The sequence below is a fragment of the Cupressus sempervirens genome, chromosome 9 (assembly GCF_028749045.1).
Source record: "Cupressus sempervirens isolate cs-2001-9-10 chromosome 9, ASM2874904v1, whole genome shotgun sequence".
Lineage (NCBI taxonomy): Eukaryota > Viridiplantae > Streptophyta > Pinopsida > Cupressales > Cupressaceae > Cupressus > Cupressus sempervirens.
The window spans coordinates 439398791-439421530 of NC_143126.1; the positions used below are offsets into that span (position 1 = coordinate 439398791).

Genomic DNA, 22740 nt, shown 5'->3' on the forward strand with positions numbered 1-22740 from the left:
CAAGAACGGAGCTGCAACTCACACACCAATTTTTTCTCATATTCAACTTGTCTAATAAAGCCACAAATGCTTCCTTTTATTCTATTTTCAAAGGTTCGCTCAACTCATATGGGCAATGTGGGATAAAAGATGTGTAGTATATAAAACATATATTAAAACACCCCTTATGTCTCCCTTGGGTACACATCCCTATAAAATAAATATTAAAGTAACACTTTAATATTTTACAATTAAATTAGACGTTACTTTAATAAAATTTCAGGTATTAAAATGTATTAGCAATCGGACTCCGAATAATGCAAGTGATAGCTCATCGGAAAACTCTCATGGAGGAGTATCAAATCCAATCACCAAAATTGACCTGCACTGTGTCCTGCCAACTTACTAAAAAGAGTAAGTATGCCTGAAATTGAGTAAATCAACTTCGTTTTGGCCCAAACTGGAAATGACTAGGCCAAAACACTTCAGGATCCCATTAAACCCTTCGTTAGCCCTCGGGACCATGTAGAACAAGGCTAACGCACACACACTTGGTCAACTGCTAAAATGGGGACATTACAACTCAGGAGGACAGATTCTACACAAATCCAAAAGCCAATAAAACCATACATCATGAAATCACTCAACCGGCCTCAATCCAGGAGTATGGAGTCTACACAAATCCCAATTATGCAACAAGACCAAACATCATGAACTCACTCAACCGGCCACAATCCAAGAGGATGGATTCTACACGAATCTTAGTGTCCACAAAACAATGACAAAGGTCTAAAAGAAACAATAACACCAAGTATAAAACCACTCAACTGAACATGTCGAGACTACAGATGCAACACGCATCCCAATGCAAACACAAGAGTGTTACAAAAGTCTGACTGATATCCAAATGAATAATCTAAGTCCACGACCCAACTCGTGCCAAGAAAACAGGGCAACATACAAAACGAGGTAAAAATTCCAAATTTTGAAAAAATTCTTAAATTAAAACCCATTTAGCTTTTGGGTACGAAAACTCCAAAAATCAAAAAATAACTAAGTTCGGACATCGTATGCAAAAATGGCCAACATAACAGTGCAAAACTCCAAACTCTCATCCCAAAAAACAAGGAAATGCTCATACTTGACCAATTGGGCAGAACCAACAAACAGAAATGGAGGGGAACACTAGTTTTCAACCTCCAGCCAAACAGCTACCAAAAATAGAAGCAGAAATAATAAAATGGGAGAGCCCTACCTCGCAGCCAAAAGGGCAAAAACGAGAATTTGAACAAAAAAATAAAAAGCTCACAAAAGTGGCAAAAAATTGCGACAATCCACGATCTCCCCGAATTCAACCTCGCGACGATCTCATGGTTGTAGCTCCCACAACGAACAAAATATTAAATCCTCATTTTTACTCTCCAATTTTCTAATTCGAAAGTGAGAAGTGAGGAATTAAATTCTTTTTTGGATACTTATTCACTTTTCGAGTGAATAATCGATCAGGGCAAATAACTAGCCAACCTAGTTAAACCTCGAATCGACCCAAACAAAAACAGACTATTCCTAGAAATAGCAATTCATCTATGGCAAAGCTGCCAAAAATGAAAATAAATCAATTAAAAAGCCTGAATATCCCACAACAATGCAAACCTCTAAATGCATAGAGACACTCACTGGTCTAATCACATAATGCAAATGAATTCGGATTTAATAATCACCGAAAATATTAATTAAACAATTAAAATAAAGATACGTCGACTATACAGGGACGATATTGGTAAAATATGAATGATTGAATCACTAACTCCATGTGCCATTGCCAAGAATATAAATCCTATACACTAAACAACACGATCAAGTGCAATTGCATATAATAACATAACCAAAGCAATAATTGCATTAAATCACTTAATTTAACCATTTATTTAGTTATATCAAAATAATCTATTTATATCACTCACATTTGCATAAAGCATAACAATGCAAGAATGAAGTAAATAACTATAGCATTAAATCCATCACATAACATATTCAGAGACATGTCCAAATGCCGAATAACCAGATATCATCATAAAACACATTGTCATCTCAAAACAGCATCATCATGCAATATGATCAACTGAACAACATAGTAGTTTAACATTTATGATACTGAAATCAAGGTATAACATTTGACCCTTGGGTCATCTCAAATGTAAAACATAACATAAGTAGATATCCGCAACACATAACCAATGAATCCAACATGGACAATCCATTTCTAACTATTTAAGCATTTAATAATGGTTGTTTACACAACATTAAAAAGGCACTTAAAACACATAAGCGAACACAGTCATAAACATGACTAACCACTACTATAGGAACTTAGTCTAGTGTAGCATGGTAATAGTACACAGTGCAATCCCTGCACACCTCTTAGGGTAATCACGGAATAACATCATGATACCACATCAATCTTAGTAACCACTAGCACAAACCTCAATGAACTATAAATCACATCGTAATCTCATAAATCAGTCATAAGCATAATCAAAGCTACTGATGCAGAAACATAAATCAAATCACCTCTATGGTGTAGACCACTCATGGTCACAATCATGGTCCATCACAACAAAAGATCAACAAGGTTGCATCCATCAGGATGACTTACAAAAGTCAAATGGGAGAGGCACTACAATTTGCCAAATGACGATCAACCCATGAGACAGGATCGCCAAATGTTGAAGATTCGCTACTAAAGTAATCTCTGCAATTAATCAAAAATGCATCAATTTCGAAGATGATTAAATATGATTGGATAAACTGTTTTCTGGGCCAATAGCTGGCAGGAAAGCAGCCATGTTATGCAAAACGGTGTGAAAGTGATATGTCCTAATAATTGACACATTTAACCTAATAAAAATTATAATATAGAAGTAGGAGGTACAGAAACAAAAAAAAGAGCACTTGTGTCTTAAATTCAAGGGCTACATTTAATTTATACCAAATACAAGTTAAAAATTTAAATTCTAAAAATTAAACATGTTTAAGCTTTCCCAATAAATCTTCATTTTGTATTTTAAATGCTTCATATAGTTTATTCCACTTCTGCAGAGCTATAAAATATTAAAATGAATGAGGCAACAAGAAAGTTATCTGAGAAGACATAAAAAAAATGCCTTTTGAGCATTTATATAAAATTATGAAATTTGTCACACATTGCAGAGCCAGATCTAATTCCTGTATTACTACATGATAAAATATTGCAGCACATTCAATCATAAATTTTGGGGAGCCAAGAATCAAATCCTTGTGTTCGCGGCCATTGAATTTGTCATCCAAGTTGCTGGTTCAATTCTGAGTGGGTTTGTGCTTTAGCATTACCACACTGGTAAATGCCGCAATCAGAATTTCTTTATGTCCTGTCAGTTGCTCCACGAAACATTTGCTGCAACTGGAGTATTTGTTGTCTTTGTTCCACAGGCAACGAATTTATCTGCTCAGGTGTCGGGCTCATTACTTGTTGCAATAAGGTTTTCTCCTGATCAGGTGATAACTGCATCTGTTTTAAAATAATGACCATGTTAGTAGTAGAAAAGAACACAATTCCTTGGACATGTTGCAGAACCAAAGAAATTTACAGAGGCTCACGTGAGAAATTTGTTGCTGCTGCTGTGGCACTGTTTGAGTTTGCATTTCACCAATTCCACGAGAACGAACAAGATTAGAATCTGCAATGTCTGGAGGTCCAGTATATATTCCACTTCCAATATTTCCAGTAGATGGCCCAACAGATTCATTCGTGCCTCCTATCATACCCCCACCTGAACGTGTTGGCCCTCCCACCCCTGTTTGAATGGTTGAAGGCTGAGCTCCACTAACACTATTGCTAACACCTTCAGGAGGAACTGGCGGCCATGATGGAGTGGGGCCCATACCACTCAAGCCTTGACCCATGTTAGGTCCTCTTCCAGTTTGTATCCCGTGGCCCACCAATGGCAGGTTGCCATGCCCCATTCCATGACCACTGATGTCTGGTCTAGCATGTGAAACAAGCCCAACCACACTCCCCAAATTCATCTGTGATTATTTAGATTAAAAAAATTAGTCAGGGTCATCATTTGTATTAAGTATTCAAATGGAAGTTCTGAACGAAATGAAAATGGTATAATCTTCTTGCCTGATACAATTGCTGTGAAGGTGGATGGCTTGGCAGTGGAGGCTGAGCATGTGGCTGGAAAGGACCTCCCATGCTAGACTGTGCATTGCTTCCTGAGCGCTGTAAATTGAAATACCCAGATGACTTGTCAATGTGTAATGCTTGTGACAAGATTGTGTTTCCAAGAATGGAAAAGATAAAACATTGCTTTCGTTTATAGCCTTGTTGAACCAAAGATTATACCCAAGGCAGATCGATAACACAGATATGTTTTGGTAAATTCTTCCAAATTTGCAGAATCCAGTACACTAACTAAATGACAGTCACTATACCTGAAACTTTGTTTGAGACTCTGGTTGCTGTGGAACAACTGATGGCTGAAAACCAATACTATGAGCGTGCTGATTCTGCAGTTGATGCATTGGTGGCTGAAGAGGAGGCCTTGCCTGTTGTGCCAATGGTGGCTGCTGCATTGTTTGATGAATTCCACCACTTGATTGGCCTAAAGAATTTTGAGGTTGACCTGAGAGAACTGTAGGAAGTTGAGGCTGTATTGGCAAATTTTGTGGAGCAGAATGAATGGGTGGATGCATTGGCAAATTCCGACCCTGAGGTATTTGCTGCACAGGTTGCGATGTTGGTTGACGTGGCATGTGAGGCAGAGACTGTTGGTCTGCTTGCATTAGAGGATGCAGAGGAATGTGTTGAGACCGTTGAGGTGGTTGCTGCATTGCACTTTGGGGTTGTGACTGTGTTGTCACTGGCACCTGACCATGCTGCCCCACATGCATCTGTGACTGCTGCCATGGTTGTGACTGAATCTGTACTGGATTTGTCTGGCCCTGCTGCCTGGGTTGAACATCCCTGTTGGCCGGTCTGCATTTGTGGTTGAGGAGGTTGAGTAAGGGACTGCTGAATGTTAGGCATCTGAAATCAACAGAGAAATCGCACAATGTCGAATAATATTCAAATTTTTGCAAAAGACCAAATGAGAAATGTACTGAAATAGAACTAAATGCATACCAATTGTGGAGGCCGCACCATACCAAGCATTATCTGTGCCTGAAATACAAGAGAACATTTCTTCACAGCTGATGCAAAGATGTGTAAAACTCTTAAGAGGAAATATATATCAGATAGCTTGCGATACCATGACCAGTTAACTGCTTAAAGTTAAGAATTGAGAATAGCAATGCACTAAATAATGAAGAGTCTTTCTACTCCTAATACTCTCAATGGTCAGAACCTAATACAAATTAGCTGTTCTGGAAAGTTATATTCAATATTACTTGTGTAGATAATAATGGCACTTATTTATTAATCAGAATTGGTGGTACAAATGGAGAGATATTCAAATGCAAAAGCAAGCAATATTGCAACATAAATTCCATACTAATGGCAATACTAAAGGGAAGGAAAAGTAACAGCTGTTCTCAAAATTTTGAAAATGTTTGCTTTATTCCACACGTGTTGTCCAGATGCAAAGACAGATACAACAGAAAAAAAGAAAACTTCGGGCTTGCTTTCACTAAATCATGCAGTGAACCAGAATCACGTAGCTTCAGTAATATTACTAGAATTACACTAAATAGCATCCATGGATACTGTTTTAATTATAACAAAAATATAATAAATTGTTTATATGAGATCAACAAATGGAAAATATAAATATTTTAGCTTCATTCCTTGTTATTTGTAACAATAGTCACAATAAAGTTTTGGATATTTCTCCCAACCATGCAGGGATGCAACCCCACCATCAATTCAGTATGGGTACCTCGCTACCATCCAAACAAAAGTTTGTTTCAAATATGTATGGGCATCTAATTGTGTGCATTTATGTCAATAAAATTACAAATGCTCCAAGAAATTTTCTTTTAATTATGTTAGAAGAATAGGGCCTCCAAACATGTGAACCTCACACTGCAGATCTCAATTATGGTATGTTCTTTGATTTTATTTGTCTGTATTCATTCCTCTTTTTGTTCTATTACTACCCAAAAGCAACTTAGGGCGCATATGTGACCTGAAGTTGAAGAGAAAAGATAGGAAGGGGAAAGTATCCCTAGGTTAGGCATTAGGAGCCTATAAAATTTATCCATGAAACTACTCTTACCATTTACTGGTTTTTATGGATAACCAAAGGAAACTGGGCACAATCAAGCAGAATATTTAATTCTTTTCTTCATGTCTCTTTTTGCCTGTTGTGCTTTGTAACTATCCCTTTTCCTAGATTTTCCCAACTGCTTGCACTGCTCTTCCAACAATACTTGTGGGAAGGGTTCTGAGTTTTGCTCGTCTTAGGGTGGTATTTTTCTTGTTTTGATAGAAGGGACAATAAGAGATCAATATGTGCCCAAAACTTACTCCATTTCTTGAGTCCCAAGCAGCATTCCACAAGTTTTAGGGACATTTCCTTGAGAAGACGAGAAAAGAGTATTGCTGACATAAATTCATAATGATAATACATATAATATTACTATTAGCACTTGAAATATTACTATAAGTTTTAAAAAGATAAAGATGTATAACATAATAACTAGAGTCTAGTAATAGTATACGTTGTTCAAATATTCAAATGGCAAATGTCAAAATCTGCTCCAAAATTTTAATCTTATTTTCAAATTTATGTATCAGATGTTATAGCAAACAGTTCCCTTTACTCTGGCCGTATAGTTTCTGATTTTTACATGGGAGTGGTATTTGTTTGGCATGTATCGGTGAAGTTCTTTGCATGATTGCTCAAATTATTAAATAAATAAATAACATTCATGAACAGAAATAACAGTACTTTCTTTAATTCCAGATCTGCTACAGATTTTATTTCTCCAATAATGTTGCTATGATGCTATCTATTTCAGAATGTAGTAATATACTTTGTTCTAAGAATAAAATCAGATTAGTTTGATGTCATTGTAATGCACCCATTAGAGGTGAGAGAACTGTTAAGAAAGTTAGCGGTTGAGTACTCAAACATCTGCCATAAAACTATATATATATATATATATATATAATGCAGTATCTCTTATCTGTTTTATCTGTTTATACAATAACAGTCGTATGGTTAGTTTATACAAGAATCTGTTATTGACACTACCGATTATTTATATCGGCTCACCACTAGTCACATTGAAGCGCCTTCACCGATTTGTTATTGGGTGGCTTAATTGCTATACAATCATTGTTATCGGGTGTCTTCAGTTATGCGCTCTTTGGTATTGGGTTAACCCGTGAGTTGTCCATAACACCATTCAGTGTTGTGTTAATGAATCAGTATGTATGTTGAGACATGAACGTATAGAGTCATGACTCTATTATGTCATGTTTCAACACATATATATATATTAATATTATTTTCATTTTGCAGATCATATCAATAACAATTTGGCAATACTGATCTGACATAAGGTTATCACAGTTTACAGTAATTATATGAAGTTTATCACAGGAAGATACCAGTCATTTATATACATCAGAATACATATCAAATACTTTGATAAGTCTACACCAAACACGATCTATTAAACATTACAAGAACAACACTGTATGTTGATTTTAAGCTTTGGAAATGAACAGCAAATCATAGACAGGGTACGCATGTCTGGAACTGCAGTCAACTCCTTTTCCCTGCATCTGGAATGTAATGCCATGGCCAGCAATGGTTTGAACCTAGTGCTCACTTAGGGTAACCTCGGACACCTTGAATAGATTCTAAGCTTCCCAAACATCTGTGCATAGTGAAACCATCAGATTCATCCAGTCCAGACGTCTTCCATTATGTAACTAATGATCAGATTCCTAGTATTCACTTTACAAGTGAAATATACTTGTTTTAGGTTATAACTTTTATTATTATTTTATTATTTATAATCTTTATAATACAATACAAATTACCTAGACTCGGTTAAAACTTAGGTTCAATTTTTTTTAAAAGTTCTCATAAATATTTTGAACCTTTTTAGAAGAGATGTCTAGGAGACACATGGAAGTGTCTTCGATATTGGGGGGTGGTGGAGAGAAATTTTTGAGAAGTCCCCCTGTCCCTGGAATGTCCCCAGAATGTCTTCATCTAAAAAAGTTCGAGATCTAGAGGTGGAGGCACATCCCCATGGAACATTGTTCCCAAGGCATACCAGTAAAAATGGGGCTACTAGACTTGGGAACTAAATATCTGGTCAGTATAGTCAGACTCACCAAACTCAGAAAGTCTCGTCGGATAGACTCGGCCTGATTTGGTCAAGGCAGCAGCCAACCCTTCAGATGAAACTCACGTTGTTATCAAAGCCACCCATATATTATGGTGTGTGAGATAAGAAAAAAGAAAACTAAGCCATCAATAGTAGACAAAACTGTGATGTCCCCATTTTGCCTAGCACGTCAATAAATAAATAAATGCCAATGTTAGCCTATTATATATTCTTCCCATTGGCTAAAGCGTTAAGTTAATAAAGAGGGTTAAGTGTTTAATTAAATGAAAGAAGAAAGAACTTATAGTTATTGCTAGCATGAATTTAATTATTCATTGACAATTATTAAAAAGGGGCCAACTGAAGTTATGACTTGAGTCTTTCCCAGGCCATGGGGGTGAGTTATTAAATGTGAAGCAAATATTACTATTTGCCTATGTTGGTAAATAAAAAAAATAGGAGGAAATTAATAGCTTTTTGGTAGGGGATTTTTATAAAAAGTTCAATTGGGGTTTTGAGTCTCGTTCTATCATACACACTGCATTCTACTATGATAGAAATTTCCCTGCAAAGGTTTCTTCGAGTGATCTGCTTAGGATGCAAACCATGTGTAGCTTTTCTTCTGGACAAACTCTAGAAGATTCCTTTTAGTTTATTTCAGCAATCATGGCCTACAAATTACATAAACGCACAGCCTGTCTGGAAGTGAAATAACATGCAGTTGACGGTATAGAGATATAACTGAAGTAGTTTAAAGGCTGATAGGCGATCTGCAATTATTTTGAATATCAACTGATCCAGCACAACCTCCTTGTATTCAAATTGCAGCATGATAATTATTATTCCATTTGCAATAATCAGCATGTGCATATTTCAAACCTCTGTACACATGCTTGAAATACAAATTCATTGTTATCATTTGGTTAAATTTGAGATGAATCCATGGAATTTTGAACTTTCTTATGAGAATCACTAGTTAGAATAGTTTAGTGGCATCAGAGCCACAGATCCATCTAGCTTGGTTTCAGTTGCATGTCGGATTTTTCACATCAATGGCCAAAATTAAGGATGGAAGATGCCTACTTTCCTTCCTGCTTCAAGGAAAAGATACCTAGCTGGGAGAAGAAAAAGATGGACCTTGCCAAATTAAGAGAGATACAACAACAGAACAATTGGGAATTGCAGTCATAGACAATGTACATTTAAGGAAAATTGGGCACTCCAAGGTTTCATCTCCATCAACAAGTACAAGTAAGAGGTCTCATGCCAAGGCAACCAGTGATGCAATTATGAGCAGCCACAATAAGTATCGTACTCCTCCTAAGGAGATACATAACCTCCTTTCCTTCGGACGATTTATGGGTGTACCAGATGACAATGATGATGATTGGTATCTACAAGTTCATATCAACAGAAAAGATATAAAGAATAGAAAAGTAAGCATTGGGAAAAATGAAAAGCATGTTGAAGATGTCATTGAAGCAGGTGACTGAAAAACAAATATTGATCCAGCACTTGAAAACAAGCCAACAAATGAAGAGAAACTTAATTCGTGAGTTACAAGATATCCCAGAAAGAGCAAGAAAGAGAATAAAGGACAAATAGTTTTAGGTGAGAATTGCTCAAATTCTTTGTTGATGTTCTTGTGATTAACACAAACAAAAATCATGCAGGTGATGGTCTAATTGTAGGAGGAAGCATTTTAGAGTCCCAAAATGCATAAGCAACATGCAACCCTCAGCATCATAGAATAGCTTTTGTTGAGGATGCGATAAGGCGGAATGAGAGGGGCAGAAATCTGATTTCCTGAATGCAATCAGAAGCCCTCTATCAGAGTGTTAACAATCCATTGAGGATAGCCGGGTATGGACTACTAAACATGTGACACAAGCTAGAGATGCTGACCGTCCATAATCTAGTTTCATAACAGCAAGTAAAGAAAAGCATGAGGTGATAAAACTAACCCACAGGGATGCTGTTGACAACTTGTTTGACCATGAGATTAGTATAGATAATGGGAAGGATTCTTTGGGTGATCCCAATGCATCTTCTAGTGTGTTTGTTGGTACTCAAGGAAAAATCAGAGTGTGGCATTCAGGGACAATTGAGAAACTTGGAACACAAGCCCTTGGTACAGGAAGATGATTTATTTGAGACACTACCACATTTAATTAGTTGGGAAATGGGAAGAAAATGAGTCCAATCAAAATTTAGTGGTATTTGATAAGGAGGGAAAAATTCTGATTTAGGACAGAATTAGTCTACTTTCTCATGAGTTTGCAGCCCATAATTATAGAGAAGACAACATTGTAGGGTCATCTAATGTTGACATTCAAGTTTGGGCAAATAGTCATGAGACATGGGTTGATGATGCAACTAGTAAGAGGGCAGACTTTGTGCATTGTTGCATGGAAGATGTAAAGATGATTCAAAGCATGTGTAACAAGTTGCTTCACAACTCTAGGCATAGTGTTGCTATTATCAGGGTAGCACAGCGGATTGGTGGAGCAATGTTCTTGAAGTTGATATGAGATCCAAGCATTTGGTTTTAGCATCCCAAAGGCAAACAATCTCCGGGAATGGAAGACCATAATGTCCCCTTTTTGCCTAGCGCATCAATAAATAAATAAATAAATACTAATGCTAGCCTATATCTATTATCCCCATAGGTTGAAGCATTAAGTTAACAAAAGGATTAAGTTTTAATTTAAAAACAAAGGAAAAAGCTATATTTATTGCCAATATGAATTTAATTATTCATTGGCAATTATGGAAAAGGGGTCAACTTAAATAGTTAGAAGGAAATCAATAGTTTTTTGGTTGGGAATTTTTATAAAAGGTTTGATTGGGGTTTTAAGTCTCAATCTCGTATGCATTCACTTATGATAAAAATTTCTCTGTAAAGCTTACTCAAGCGATCTACTCGGGATGGAACCCCAGAAGATTCCTTTAGTTTATTTCAGTGAGCAAGGCCTGCAAATTACATAAATGCAAAGCTTGTCTGGAAGTGAAATTATATGCAGATGATGGTATAGAGATACAACTGAAGCAGTTCAAAGGCTGATAGGCAATCTGCAATTATTCTGAATATCAACCAATCCAGCATAAGAATCATGGCTCCTTGTATTTAAATTGCCGCATGAGCATCATTCTTCCATCTGCAATAATCAGCATATGCATGTAGCCAATCTGGTATTTCCAGCCAATCCATGAAGTCAATGTTTGAAGTTAATGGTGGATTGAATTGGTATGTTGTATTTGCCAAAACTTCCAATTGCTGCGTTTAATGTCAAGTACTAAGTCTGTCCAAACTTTCTTAGTTATTGAACGAAATTGGATTCATTGCTGATAGAAAAATCTCACTACATATTCATGAAATGCAAATTCCTTATAACTCTGATATGATTTGGTTATGTTTGAGAGTTTCGAACTTTCTTATGAGAATTACCAGTGAGTATTTCAAAAACCTTCTCATCCAAATGAGAATGGCTATCTAGAAAGACAGGTCCGATGTCAGAACTACCAGTTGCACTCAAATATGCAGTTACCAATCTGAATCAAAACACTTGGGCCCTACGATCTGACACAAAGATGCAGAGGGAGTTCCTATACAAAGAGGAAGCCATGGTGGTCAAAGTCATGCAAAAGTCTAATTTGTTAGCAATTATCAAAAATGGATTTTAGTTTCTTCTAAAACCATAATAATAAAATAAGTTGTCTTCAAGCAAGGGCATTATGTGATGGCAATACACATGGTCTTTACTGGTCATGCAAAAATCTGATTTGTTAGTAGTTACCAAAAATGCATTTTTGGTTTCTTCTAGAACCATACTAATACAATACATTGTGTCTTCAAAGCAAGAGCATTATGTGATTGATATACACAAGTTCTTTATTAGAAGCTTACAAATAAACTAGATAAGATTTGATGATAATCATAGCCTCACACACGTGGATTTCATAATGGTGCACAAATCCAAAGTGGAATCATCTTGGGACTTGGCAATAGCTGAGCAGATATTGGACATATAGGAAATTCTATTAGAGACAAATTGTGACCTGTAATATCAACATGTCTATGATCCCGTTCAAATCCCAAATCTGACCGAATGTTCCATAAGACACATTTATTGTTGAAACATGTGTACACATAACTGTAAGAGCAAATAATCAATTTCCTAAAAGTAAAATAAAGTAAAATGGCCTTTCTTTAATCAAACATAGTGTTTAGTATGCCTTTAAAGCTAAGTTACCATATTTGCTCACATACAGAAAAAGTCGAGAGTTCATTTGCAGGAAAGTTGTAAACAGTTTGAAATCGTTCCAAATTCATTTTTCTTGGGAGTAATTCACTGCAAATTTGGCAAAATGGACCCTGCATGAATTTAGTTGCATTTGGAGCAAATTTTGAATTGAGTGCGTGAGCCCGGTGAAAATTTGAATGGGTTTGAGTGAATGTCAGACAAATTTGAGCGAATTTGGGATTTCTGACTTATGTTGACTTTACACCGCAGTTTTTTAATATTTGTTTCTGGCACTGAACAAGTTTTTGAACAACTCAATTATTGCAGTATGAGATAATTGATTGTGTATGTGGCACTACAATTCTTAGTAGTAGAAATGATTTCCTAAGTTCTTAGTTTTGTTTTTCCTGCTTCATGATTCATTTTTGTTTTTTTTCTTTGTTTGTTGCTTGTAGATTCTAAGAATGCCTACAACTGCTTCTAGCACCGGAAACTCCCACTTCAAAATAGATAGATGCTCCCCACTATGGAAATATGTAGAAATCGCTCAACCAATACTGGGTGGAGGTGTATGAACTTATTTGCTAAAGATAAGCATATAAATATAAATCTATATATACACACACACACTTTAAAATAGATAGATGCTCCCAACTGTGGAAATATGTAGAAATCGTTCAACCAATGCTGGGGGGAGAAGGTGCATGAACTTATTTGCTAAAGCATATATATATATAGTACGGATGAACCCAAAACAAACCTGAACCCAGCCCAAAAAAGAAAAATTGGACGAATTTTGAACCCGATCTCAAACCCACGTGTACCAGAATCCAAACCAGCTGTTAATTTAGGAGGATCTAACAGAAAACAGTTTAGAGAAATATCCAATGAATCTGTAGCAAGTGGACCAAATTTATCTGCAATTGATTACTGAGGAAGACGTTTGTGTGTTCATTGTACGGTTTAAAACTTTAAACTGCAGACTTCTCACCCTTTATATATAGGGTGATGAAGAGTCACACTTGATGGAAGTGACTCAGCATAGAGTCACAACCATTGGATCGTAACTCTCATGTCAACCCTTTAAAAACCATAACCACCGATGATCACACTTTTCAATCGATCAACAGGAATTATATTAATCAGTCAATATACGAATAGTATAAAGTTGGATTTATTATTATTGATATGATTTAATTTAATAGTTAGATAATAAATGAAAAGCATATATATATATATAATCTGACTCAACTATAACTCCTTAACACTCCCTCTTAGTCAAAAAGGATAAACACATTGATATTACACCATTGGTAATATTAGGAATGGCAAATTTTAAGGATATCTTTGATCAAAAGATATCCACCATTTTGATATCACAAGCATTGGCCTCTGGAACATCAACATATTATATTCACCAAATACTCTGAGTATCGGTCTGCAAAATATCAACATATGATATTCACCAAGTACTCAATAAGGTAATGGCTTGCAGAATATCAACACATGATATTCACCAAATACCTATCATATATCTACACAAACAACTCATAGACCGTCAATTGAGTGACATCTAACACTTAGTTGTTGGTTTACAAGATATAATTTATCATGATTTGTTCCAACATTTATATAAAATGTATATCATGATTTAAGTTATAGTAAGATCATCACCATCCAATAACTTCTGCAAATACGAGTGATAATCATTTGGAAGTTGTCAATTCCTCATGATGTACACAGGGGGTAGGCTTGTTAAAAATTAAAATCATAGTCATACATACGAACTTTCAAATTTCCTCTAAATATAAATCATCTGAGCTCCTCCTCCAAAGTTGCCTTTGAAGAAGTGTCAAACTCCCTCTGAATCTGATATCGATCTAACGTTTCTTGCAAGAACATACTCGAACAAAAAAATCAAGACAAATAGCTCTTATAGTACGTATTGAAATAATAGAATAAGAGGGAGACTAACATAATACTCAAGGATAATAATAAGATCATTCCAATATCGATAAAATAAATGTCTAATCATTTTGTCAAGTTTGAATATTTATTAAGTATTATCCCTTTGTATTGACAAATATTTCAAATTATATATATATATATATATATATATTCAATTATAATATCTAATAAAACATTCAACATACGATCTATTACAAAGTAATTAGTAATATTTGCTTGTTATTAACAGAGACCAAGAGGTCAATATATACAAAGGAATAGAAGGATGTTTCATTAGGAAACAATTGTAAAAAATAAAAACATTCTATTCTAGCTAAAAGAAAGCTAAAGAAAGCTAACCGATAACTATAGACTAACTAATATTAGAAACATTCTAATATTTACAATAGATTGTAAATAGATAGCCATTAACTAATAATAGAAGCTTATCTATTATTGTAATACCCTCCCTTAATGGTTAATCTATCCACAACACTAAGCTGTCCTCTGAAATTTAACAAACTTATTAGGACTAAGAGGCTTGGTGAGAATGTTTGCAATCTGATCCATGGTAGGAACATACTGCAAATCTATTGCTTAGTCTTCTCCCGTCATATGTAGTGACAATGAACATCCACACGCTTGGTTCGTTCATGGAAGATTGGATTCCATGCTAATTTGATAACGCCTTCGGTAGCAACAAACAAAGTGGTTGGTCCTATGGGTGACATCTTGTTACATCTCAAATTTTGACTTGGTTTTAAAATTTCTCATAGCCATTGGATTTAACGGATTTTTCTTCCATGATCATGTGAAGTAGGTAATTATTTATATCCGTTGTATTAACTGTTAATGAAGATGGTCGTTAACCATTATTTGTTATATGATATTTAGCAGTTGCTTGATTTTGGAATTATGGTTAATAATTTAAAGTCTTTTAAATGTTTATATGAAAATTATTATGGAATTGTTATTATGGTGGAAGTATTTCACGGGTGATTGCAGGAGAAGATGAAGGGGGGAAACATTGTTAAATGAAATCAACGGAATGGGATACTTGCTTAGTCCAGTCAACAGGATTGACAAGTATGACCTTAAACTTCTTTGGTAAGGACCTAACGACTTGAACTTAGGATATAATCTATCGGACCCGCATCGGTTATTAAATAAATAATTCAAGAAACATAAAATAATTTAATTAAAGCATAATACGTACCTCAAAGAATTTTAAATGATCTTTCACCTTATTATTATAATATATATCTACGTACGTACACATAGATATAAAAATGAAGTGACACCATCATATTATTTTCTTATAATAAAATGATGCCAACTCACCAATATATTTACATGTACGTATATAAATATAAATCATAATAATTTTTAAATTATAACCTTCCAACTCTTTTTCCATCTTTTATTCTTTTCCTTGTTTGAAACCGATTGAACACTTGGTGGTTTTTATTGACAAACATTCTTTAAGTTACAGAAGCCAAAGAGTCTTTTTAAAACCTTTTTATATCATGAGTCGGGAGAGACAAAGGCGCAAGAGCACCCATTCCCGTTTTCCTTTTAATATCGCATTCTTCCTTGCTTGATGTGGCTTCCTTCACAATTGACACTGCTATAATCCATTGAATATCTACAAGACCATTGAAAACCTTTTTCCATTTCAGTGCCATTCTGATACAGTCTGTCATATAGCTCTCTCTCCTTACTGAAGATTAAGTAACTATTTACACATTGTGGTTACGTCTACAAGCAACCGAAGAAGACCTGATTACCAATCGATTTGCAAGACTTCAGACAGTACCGAATTTATATTAGGTCGTGTGATAATCATTTCCAAATGAATGTTATTCCAATGCTTTTACAAATAGATTTTCCATAGCTACAACTGTAGATTATCCTCATTCATAACTAGATAACTTTAGGGAGTTGCTTACCAATAAGCATAGTGAAGTGTCTATAACATGGAATCATAAGTTATCTTTGCAGTAGACCTTGGAATCAGATGATAGTTATTTCTGCAATTATTTTTTTTAAAGAACATAATCATGTAATCACAGATTGTGAAATGCTGGAAGTATATAATCTTCATGAATCATTAAGAGCCGACTGCTCTGAAATTCCGAACACCTAGGACTCATCGACTGTTTAGCCATGGAAAAGGTGAAGAGGTGAGATGAAATCTGCAAGGATAAAGAAGGTGAAATCAGACTTGATAAATTAAATTTAATTAATTAAATCTTACTTAATAGCTCATGCTCGTCCCTAATAATGTTTCCTGTTGTCAAATCAAGCGGTGGTGATCGGGTTGTTGAACCCATCAAAAAACCTTGGCCAAGGTAGTTTGAAAGCATATTTGCTATCTATTGATCACTTGATGTCAGTGGTGCCAATTATGCAAACATGTCCATCCATAACTGTGTGGACATTTTAAACACCAGGATGCTCAAATGGCTAGACTAAGAATATCCCAAGCCCGATCCTGGGGTAAGGAGGGCCTTTCTAATTCAATCGATTGTGTGGGGATAAGTATGTTTCGAAGTTGGGAGGTTAAGCCTAAGTCAATGCTTCTCCTCTTACCAAAAGCCGAAGCTTGCACATCTAGCTAAAGACCCATTGGATGATACTTGTATGTTTTTTTTCTTCTTTCTATGATAAGCATTAACTTACTTGTATGTAAAAATGATAGTTAATCGTTAATCTAGTTATTTTCAGTTGAACATAGATACAGTTATTTTCGATTAATCATTAATCTAGTTATTTTCAATTGATCATAGATATAGTTATTTTCAGTTAATCTTTAATCTAGTTATTTCAGTTGATCATTGATATGGTTATCTCAGTTAAACATGGTTATTTCAGTCACTTGTTGATAGTTAAAATAGTTAATGTCATATGAAAAGGAATTCAGTTATCTATTCAATGAATCTCTTTATAAATTGTCTTTGTTTTTGTTATGAAAAACTGTTTGTTACACATCTACATATCCCCAAGCATCTGACGAAGCCAAACAACTTCACAACCAGCGTTGACTATCCCTCTATAGAGCAGAAAGAAAGTGCAAGCTGCTTTTTACTAGTCCATGTGACAACACCGGATCCCAAACTAAACACATATCTAGAAGTTAACTTTTTATCGTCAACAGAGCCTACCCAATCTAAATCTATGAACCCATTGAGTCTAGGATTAACACTTCAAGAGTAAATAAGTCCAAAATCCGTAGTGCCCTTCACATAATGAAGCACACGCTTTGCTGCCATCCAATGACCAGCCTTAGGTGCTGTCATAAAATATGAGATGTAGTTGACTACGAAGCTGATATCAAGGCTAGTAGCAGAGAGGTAGATGAGGTTGCCTACTAGTTGCATGTATGTAGTGTCATCAATGGGAGGAGTATCAAACTTGGTTGCTAACTTGAGACCTTTCTCCATGGGTGTAGATGCAAGCTTGCAATTCTACATACAAAATTTATCTAATAGAGCCCTAACATATTTGGATTGAGAGATGAATATATCAGAAGACTGTTGCCAAACCTCAACACCTAGGCAATAATGCATGAGCCCAAGGTCAGTCATATCAAAAGATCAGCATAAATAATGTTTGATTCCCTGAATCAAAGATGTCGAATTGTCAGTGTTGATCAAATCATCCACATAAATAACAAGAAGGATGATGTCACTATTAGTAGTCTTGATGTACAATTTTGAGTCTAAAGAGCTCCTCTAGAAGCCTTGATCATTGAGGTACTTAGCAATTTTTATGTACCATGCCCTAGGGGCCCGCTTCAAGCCATAGAGAGCTTTCACTAATCTGAGAACCTGATGTTCTTTACTGGCAACCTTGAAACTAGGAGGTTGCGTCATGTAGACCTCTTTGTAGAGATCACCATTCAGGAAAGCACTCTTGATGTCCATTTGATGGACCTTCCAACCAAACTATGTTGTCATGGCTAGAACTAATCTGATTGTGCTCATCTTTGTAGTAGGGGCAAAGGTCTCCTTATAATCAATATCCTAAAGCTGAGAAAAGCCCTTTGCAACTAAACAAGCTTTGTACTTATCCAAAGTACCATCAGATTTGTATTTGATTTTTTAAACGTATTTGCAGTCGATGGGTTTTTTCCCTCGTGGAAGATCATAAAGGACCCAGGCATTATTCTTCAAGAGACTCTAGTGTTTAGATGTCATGGCATATTCCTACTCTAGAATTCCTTTAGCCTCAAAATATGTTTGAGGTTCAAACACATTGTGAAGGTTGGCCTTGAGAGCAAAGTTAACAGACTCTGTAGGTTTGCTCATTTTTCGAGTAGTTCTCCCATCAATGAGCTCATCATCACAAAGATCAGCAAGTGTCTTAGCCCACCACTTAGGTCGGAGAGGAGAATGACCAACATTCGTATCAGGAGATGCTCTATGATTAGGTTACTCATTTGAAGAATCTAGATCAAACTCAGGTAAAGCATTTACAAATCTAGGTGATCCTGTAGGAGAAGCTAGAGGTGTCTATACAGGGATCACTGGTATAATTGGAGCTGCAGGAGCTACTAGAGCCCTCCCATGAAGTCTAACTCCCAAATCATGAGCCTCCATAGGTTGGTCTGTTGGATCAGGAATAGGAGAAACAGGCATGAATGGTCCACGCTGCTCATCAAAGACTACATCACGACTGTACAGGAGACGAGATGTCTCGGTGTCGATCAACCGGTAGGCTTTATGAAGACTACTGTACCCAACAAGCATGAGTTTCTGACTCTTGGCATCCAACTTGGTGTATGTCGCATCAGGGATCCAAATAAAAGCAAGGGAGCAAAAAACTTTCAAATGGCTGATTCTGAGCTTGTGACCTGACCAAGCCTCTTTTGGAGTCTTACCTTTGACTGCCACTGGAGATGACCGGTTCAAAAGATAAATTGCAATGTTAACTACCTCTGCCCAAAATTTCTTTAGAACATGTCTGTGTTTGAACATGGAGCGAGCCATCTCGGTGATTGTTTTGTTCCAACATTCAACTACACTATTATGTTGTGGTGTGTGGTTAACTGGCGTTTGATGCCATGAGTATCCATGGAGCTAGAGAATTCATTAGCACCAAATTCCACCCATTGCCTGACCTAAGAGTAATAATAGATTTTTCAGACTCTTTTTCAACTAAAGGTTTAAATTTTTGAAAGACAATAAATGCATCCGATTCCTTTTGACAAAAATATACCCACATTTTTCTATTGAAATCATCAACGAGCAACAAAAAATACCTAGACCCAAGAACAAAATGAGTTGCCAAAGGGTTGCATATATCGGCATGAGCAAGCTGAAGAACTAGGGAAGATCGCCATGAATTGCCACTGGTGAAAGTGTGCAATGTTGCTTCCCAGCCTAGCATGCATCAAAAACTCCAAGTTGTTGATTCTGAATCTTTGGCAAACCAAGGACAAGCTCTTTTCGAGCAAGCTAAGAGAGATCATGCACATTTAAGTGCCCATATCGCTGATGCCAAAGTGTGCTAATAAAAGACCGCCGAGCAGCCATAGCTAAGTCCCGAGAATCACCAGAATCAGTAAGCTAGAAAAGACCATGATCCTCAAGACCCACTGCAACAATAGACTGAGTCACCCTATCAAGAATGATACACTGATGTGAACCGAAGGAGACATCCAAGTGTGGAGAATGTCGCAACAATTGACTAACTGAGAGTAGATTAAGTTCCATCCTTGGAAACGTAGTACACATCGAGTAAAATGAGATTCCTCCCAGCGAACTGAATTTGAATGTTGCCTTTGCCGACAACAGTGTACTCTTTTCCACCACCAAAAATAACAAAATTTGAATAAGGTTGGTAGTCAGTGAACCAGTCACTACAGTGGGTGAATTGACGAGAGGCACCTGAATCAATGTACCAGGTAGACTTCACATGATTTGTAGGTCTTTTGACCATGAAGGCGTAAAAGGTAGATTTTGTCTGCTCTATGTGCTCTACACTGCTCGCTTTGGGCTGCGAACCTGATTGCTTAGATTGGGCAGCTAAGCATTTTCAACATTCAACCTTCATGTGAACAAGCTTGTGGCAATAGTTGCATTGAATGTTCTTCTTCTAGGAGCCTTCTAAAGTTGGAGCAGAGGACTTCTGCTAAGAAGACTGTTGAGACTTGCCTTTATCCTTCTGAAAGGATTTAGCAGCAAAGGCTTTCTCTATGGAGGTGGAGCTGGAACTACTACCGAATTGTTGTTTCCACCGATCTTGCTGAAGCAGAAATGTGCAGAGATCTGTGAACTTCAAACCAACACCAGAAGATGTGATGTTGAGAGTCTTGATAAAATGCTCGTAGGACTTGAGTAAACTCTTGAGAGTGATGACCACAATGTCCTCTTCCTCCATCTTGCGACCAATGGCAAGCAATTGATCATGGATTTCCTAAATCCTATTCTAGTGAGCCTAGAGCGATGTTCGCTCATTCATGATAATAGAAAACAAAGTGTTCTTCAAAAAAGAAAGCTCTTATTTTGTCAAGAGTCTTGTGAAGATTCTTAAGATGTGCCCATATCTCGACAACTGTCTTGCTGGATGGAATCTAATAGAGTTGATCATTAGCTATGGATAATTTGAGAAGCATCACCGCTTCCCGATTATTCAGATCTCATGTATCCTAATCAGTACCAGGGACATTAGGACACTGTGTAACACCTAGAACAATCCAATTAGTATTCTGATATTCAAAAATCGCTATTATCCGCTGCTTCCAAGTGCCATAATTCTAACCATTGAATTTTGAATTGCTCTCAAGAAGAATATTAGTCAAAGATGCCATAGCATGTTTTTCAATAAAAAATGTGAAAATCTATGAAGGCACGTACTTTGAGGCAAAAAAATGAAAGACAAAAAATTTGAAGTATCTAGAAGAGAGCTCGAAAACCCAAAAAAAATATGTTGTCATTTTTTGGATCCGCTGGCTCGAAAATTGAGGCACCAAAATTGAGGCACTCAGAAAAACAGACAACCCTGTTGAGATCTCAAAAAATCCACCAAGAATCTATAAAAAGTTTTTTGAACCAGTACAAAAAATTAGGGTTTTAAACAAAAACAGCCCTGGTGCAAAACAACCATGGAAATGTGCAGAAAAATAGACGACAGTTGCAAAACAATGGCCGTAAGAAGCAAATATCACAGAATAATTTCGAAAAATATTGCTCTGATAATTTTGAACAAGAAATTATAACATGTTTCGAAAAAATCAAAGAATTGGCTCTGATACCATATTATGAAGTAATTGGTAAATATTTGCTTGTTATTAACACAGATCAAGAGGTCAATATATACAAAAGAATAAAATGATGTTTCCTTGGGAAATAATAGTAAAGAATAGAAACATTATATCCTAGCTAAAAGAAAGCTAAAAAAAGCTAACAGATAACTACAAACTAACTAATATTAGAAACATTCTAATATTTACAATAGATTACAAATAGATAACCATTAAATAATAATAGAAGCTTATCTATTATCGTAACAGGATCAATATTTTATGAAATAAACACATACCTTTATACTTACTGTATTGGATCTCTATTCTTACCATGATGGTAGTGGCATTACCACGTCACCTTTATATGGCCCACATACTCACCTCTACCTTATCCAATACAACAAAAGCTTTATGGTCCCTTTCCAAGATCATTTGGAGTCTTCGATGACTCTTATTATTTGTAGGTTTTTTGTTCCACCAATGCCCCTCTTCCTCGCTACCTATCAGTTTTCTTCTCTATTTTATATTCTTTGTACATTCTTCGATGCCACTAAGTTTTCAATAATGGCATTGTTGCTTTCCTTCGTTCACGATGGATTAATTCATTGGATCTTATTTTAGTTATATCTGAATTATCCCTGACACCGCTATAACCCTTGTTAGTCCTGTTCAATCTTGGTTTTGTCTTTATTATATCATTCGATAGCAGTGTTCCATGGGGACGCGTTCCCTATGCTTTTAGGCTCGTACCCGTCCCAAGGACAAAATGGGGACGCGGGGATGGATTTTTGCCGTCCCCAAAGCTCTCCTTTTTGTCAAATTCGGAAATGTCCCCGAAATAGGAAAAAAATTTGAGCAGGAAACTTGGGGACAGCCAATAGTACCGTCCCTCGAAACTTCTAGCCATCTCCTTTTTTCACAGCTAGTTGGGTAAAGACAAAACAATAAATTTTGCATTTTGTGCGGGTCCGTAGTTGTCTTAAAGACATA

The 22740-nt window shown here is 36.1% G+C and overlaps 1 pseudogene across 1 annotated transcript in view; it reads right to left on the minus strand.

Annotated features, from left to right (window-relative positions):
- Positions 1-3131: 3131 nt before the first annotated feature.
- The window catches only part of LOC149539193 (uncharacterized), a 32930-nt pseudogene continuing 13321 nt past the window's right edge, over positions 3132-22740 (minus strand). The window contains exons 3-7 of the transcript XR_016356181.1: positions 5147-5185; positions 4456-5050; positions 4145-4243; positions 3616-4044; positions 3132-3526 (exon numbers count right to left, since the gene is read on the minus strand). The product of XR_016356181.1 is annotated as an uncharacterized LOC149539193 (transcript). The remainder of the gene's footprint in view (positions 3527-3615; positions 4045-4144; positions 4244-4455; positions 5051-5146; positions 5186-22740) is intronic.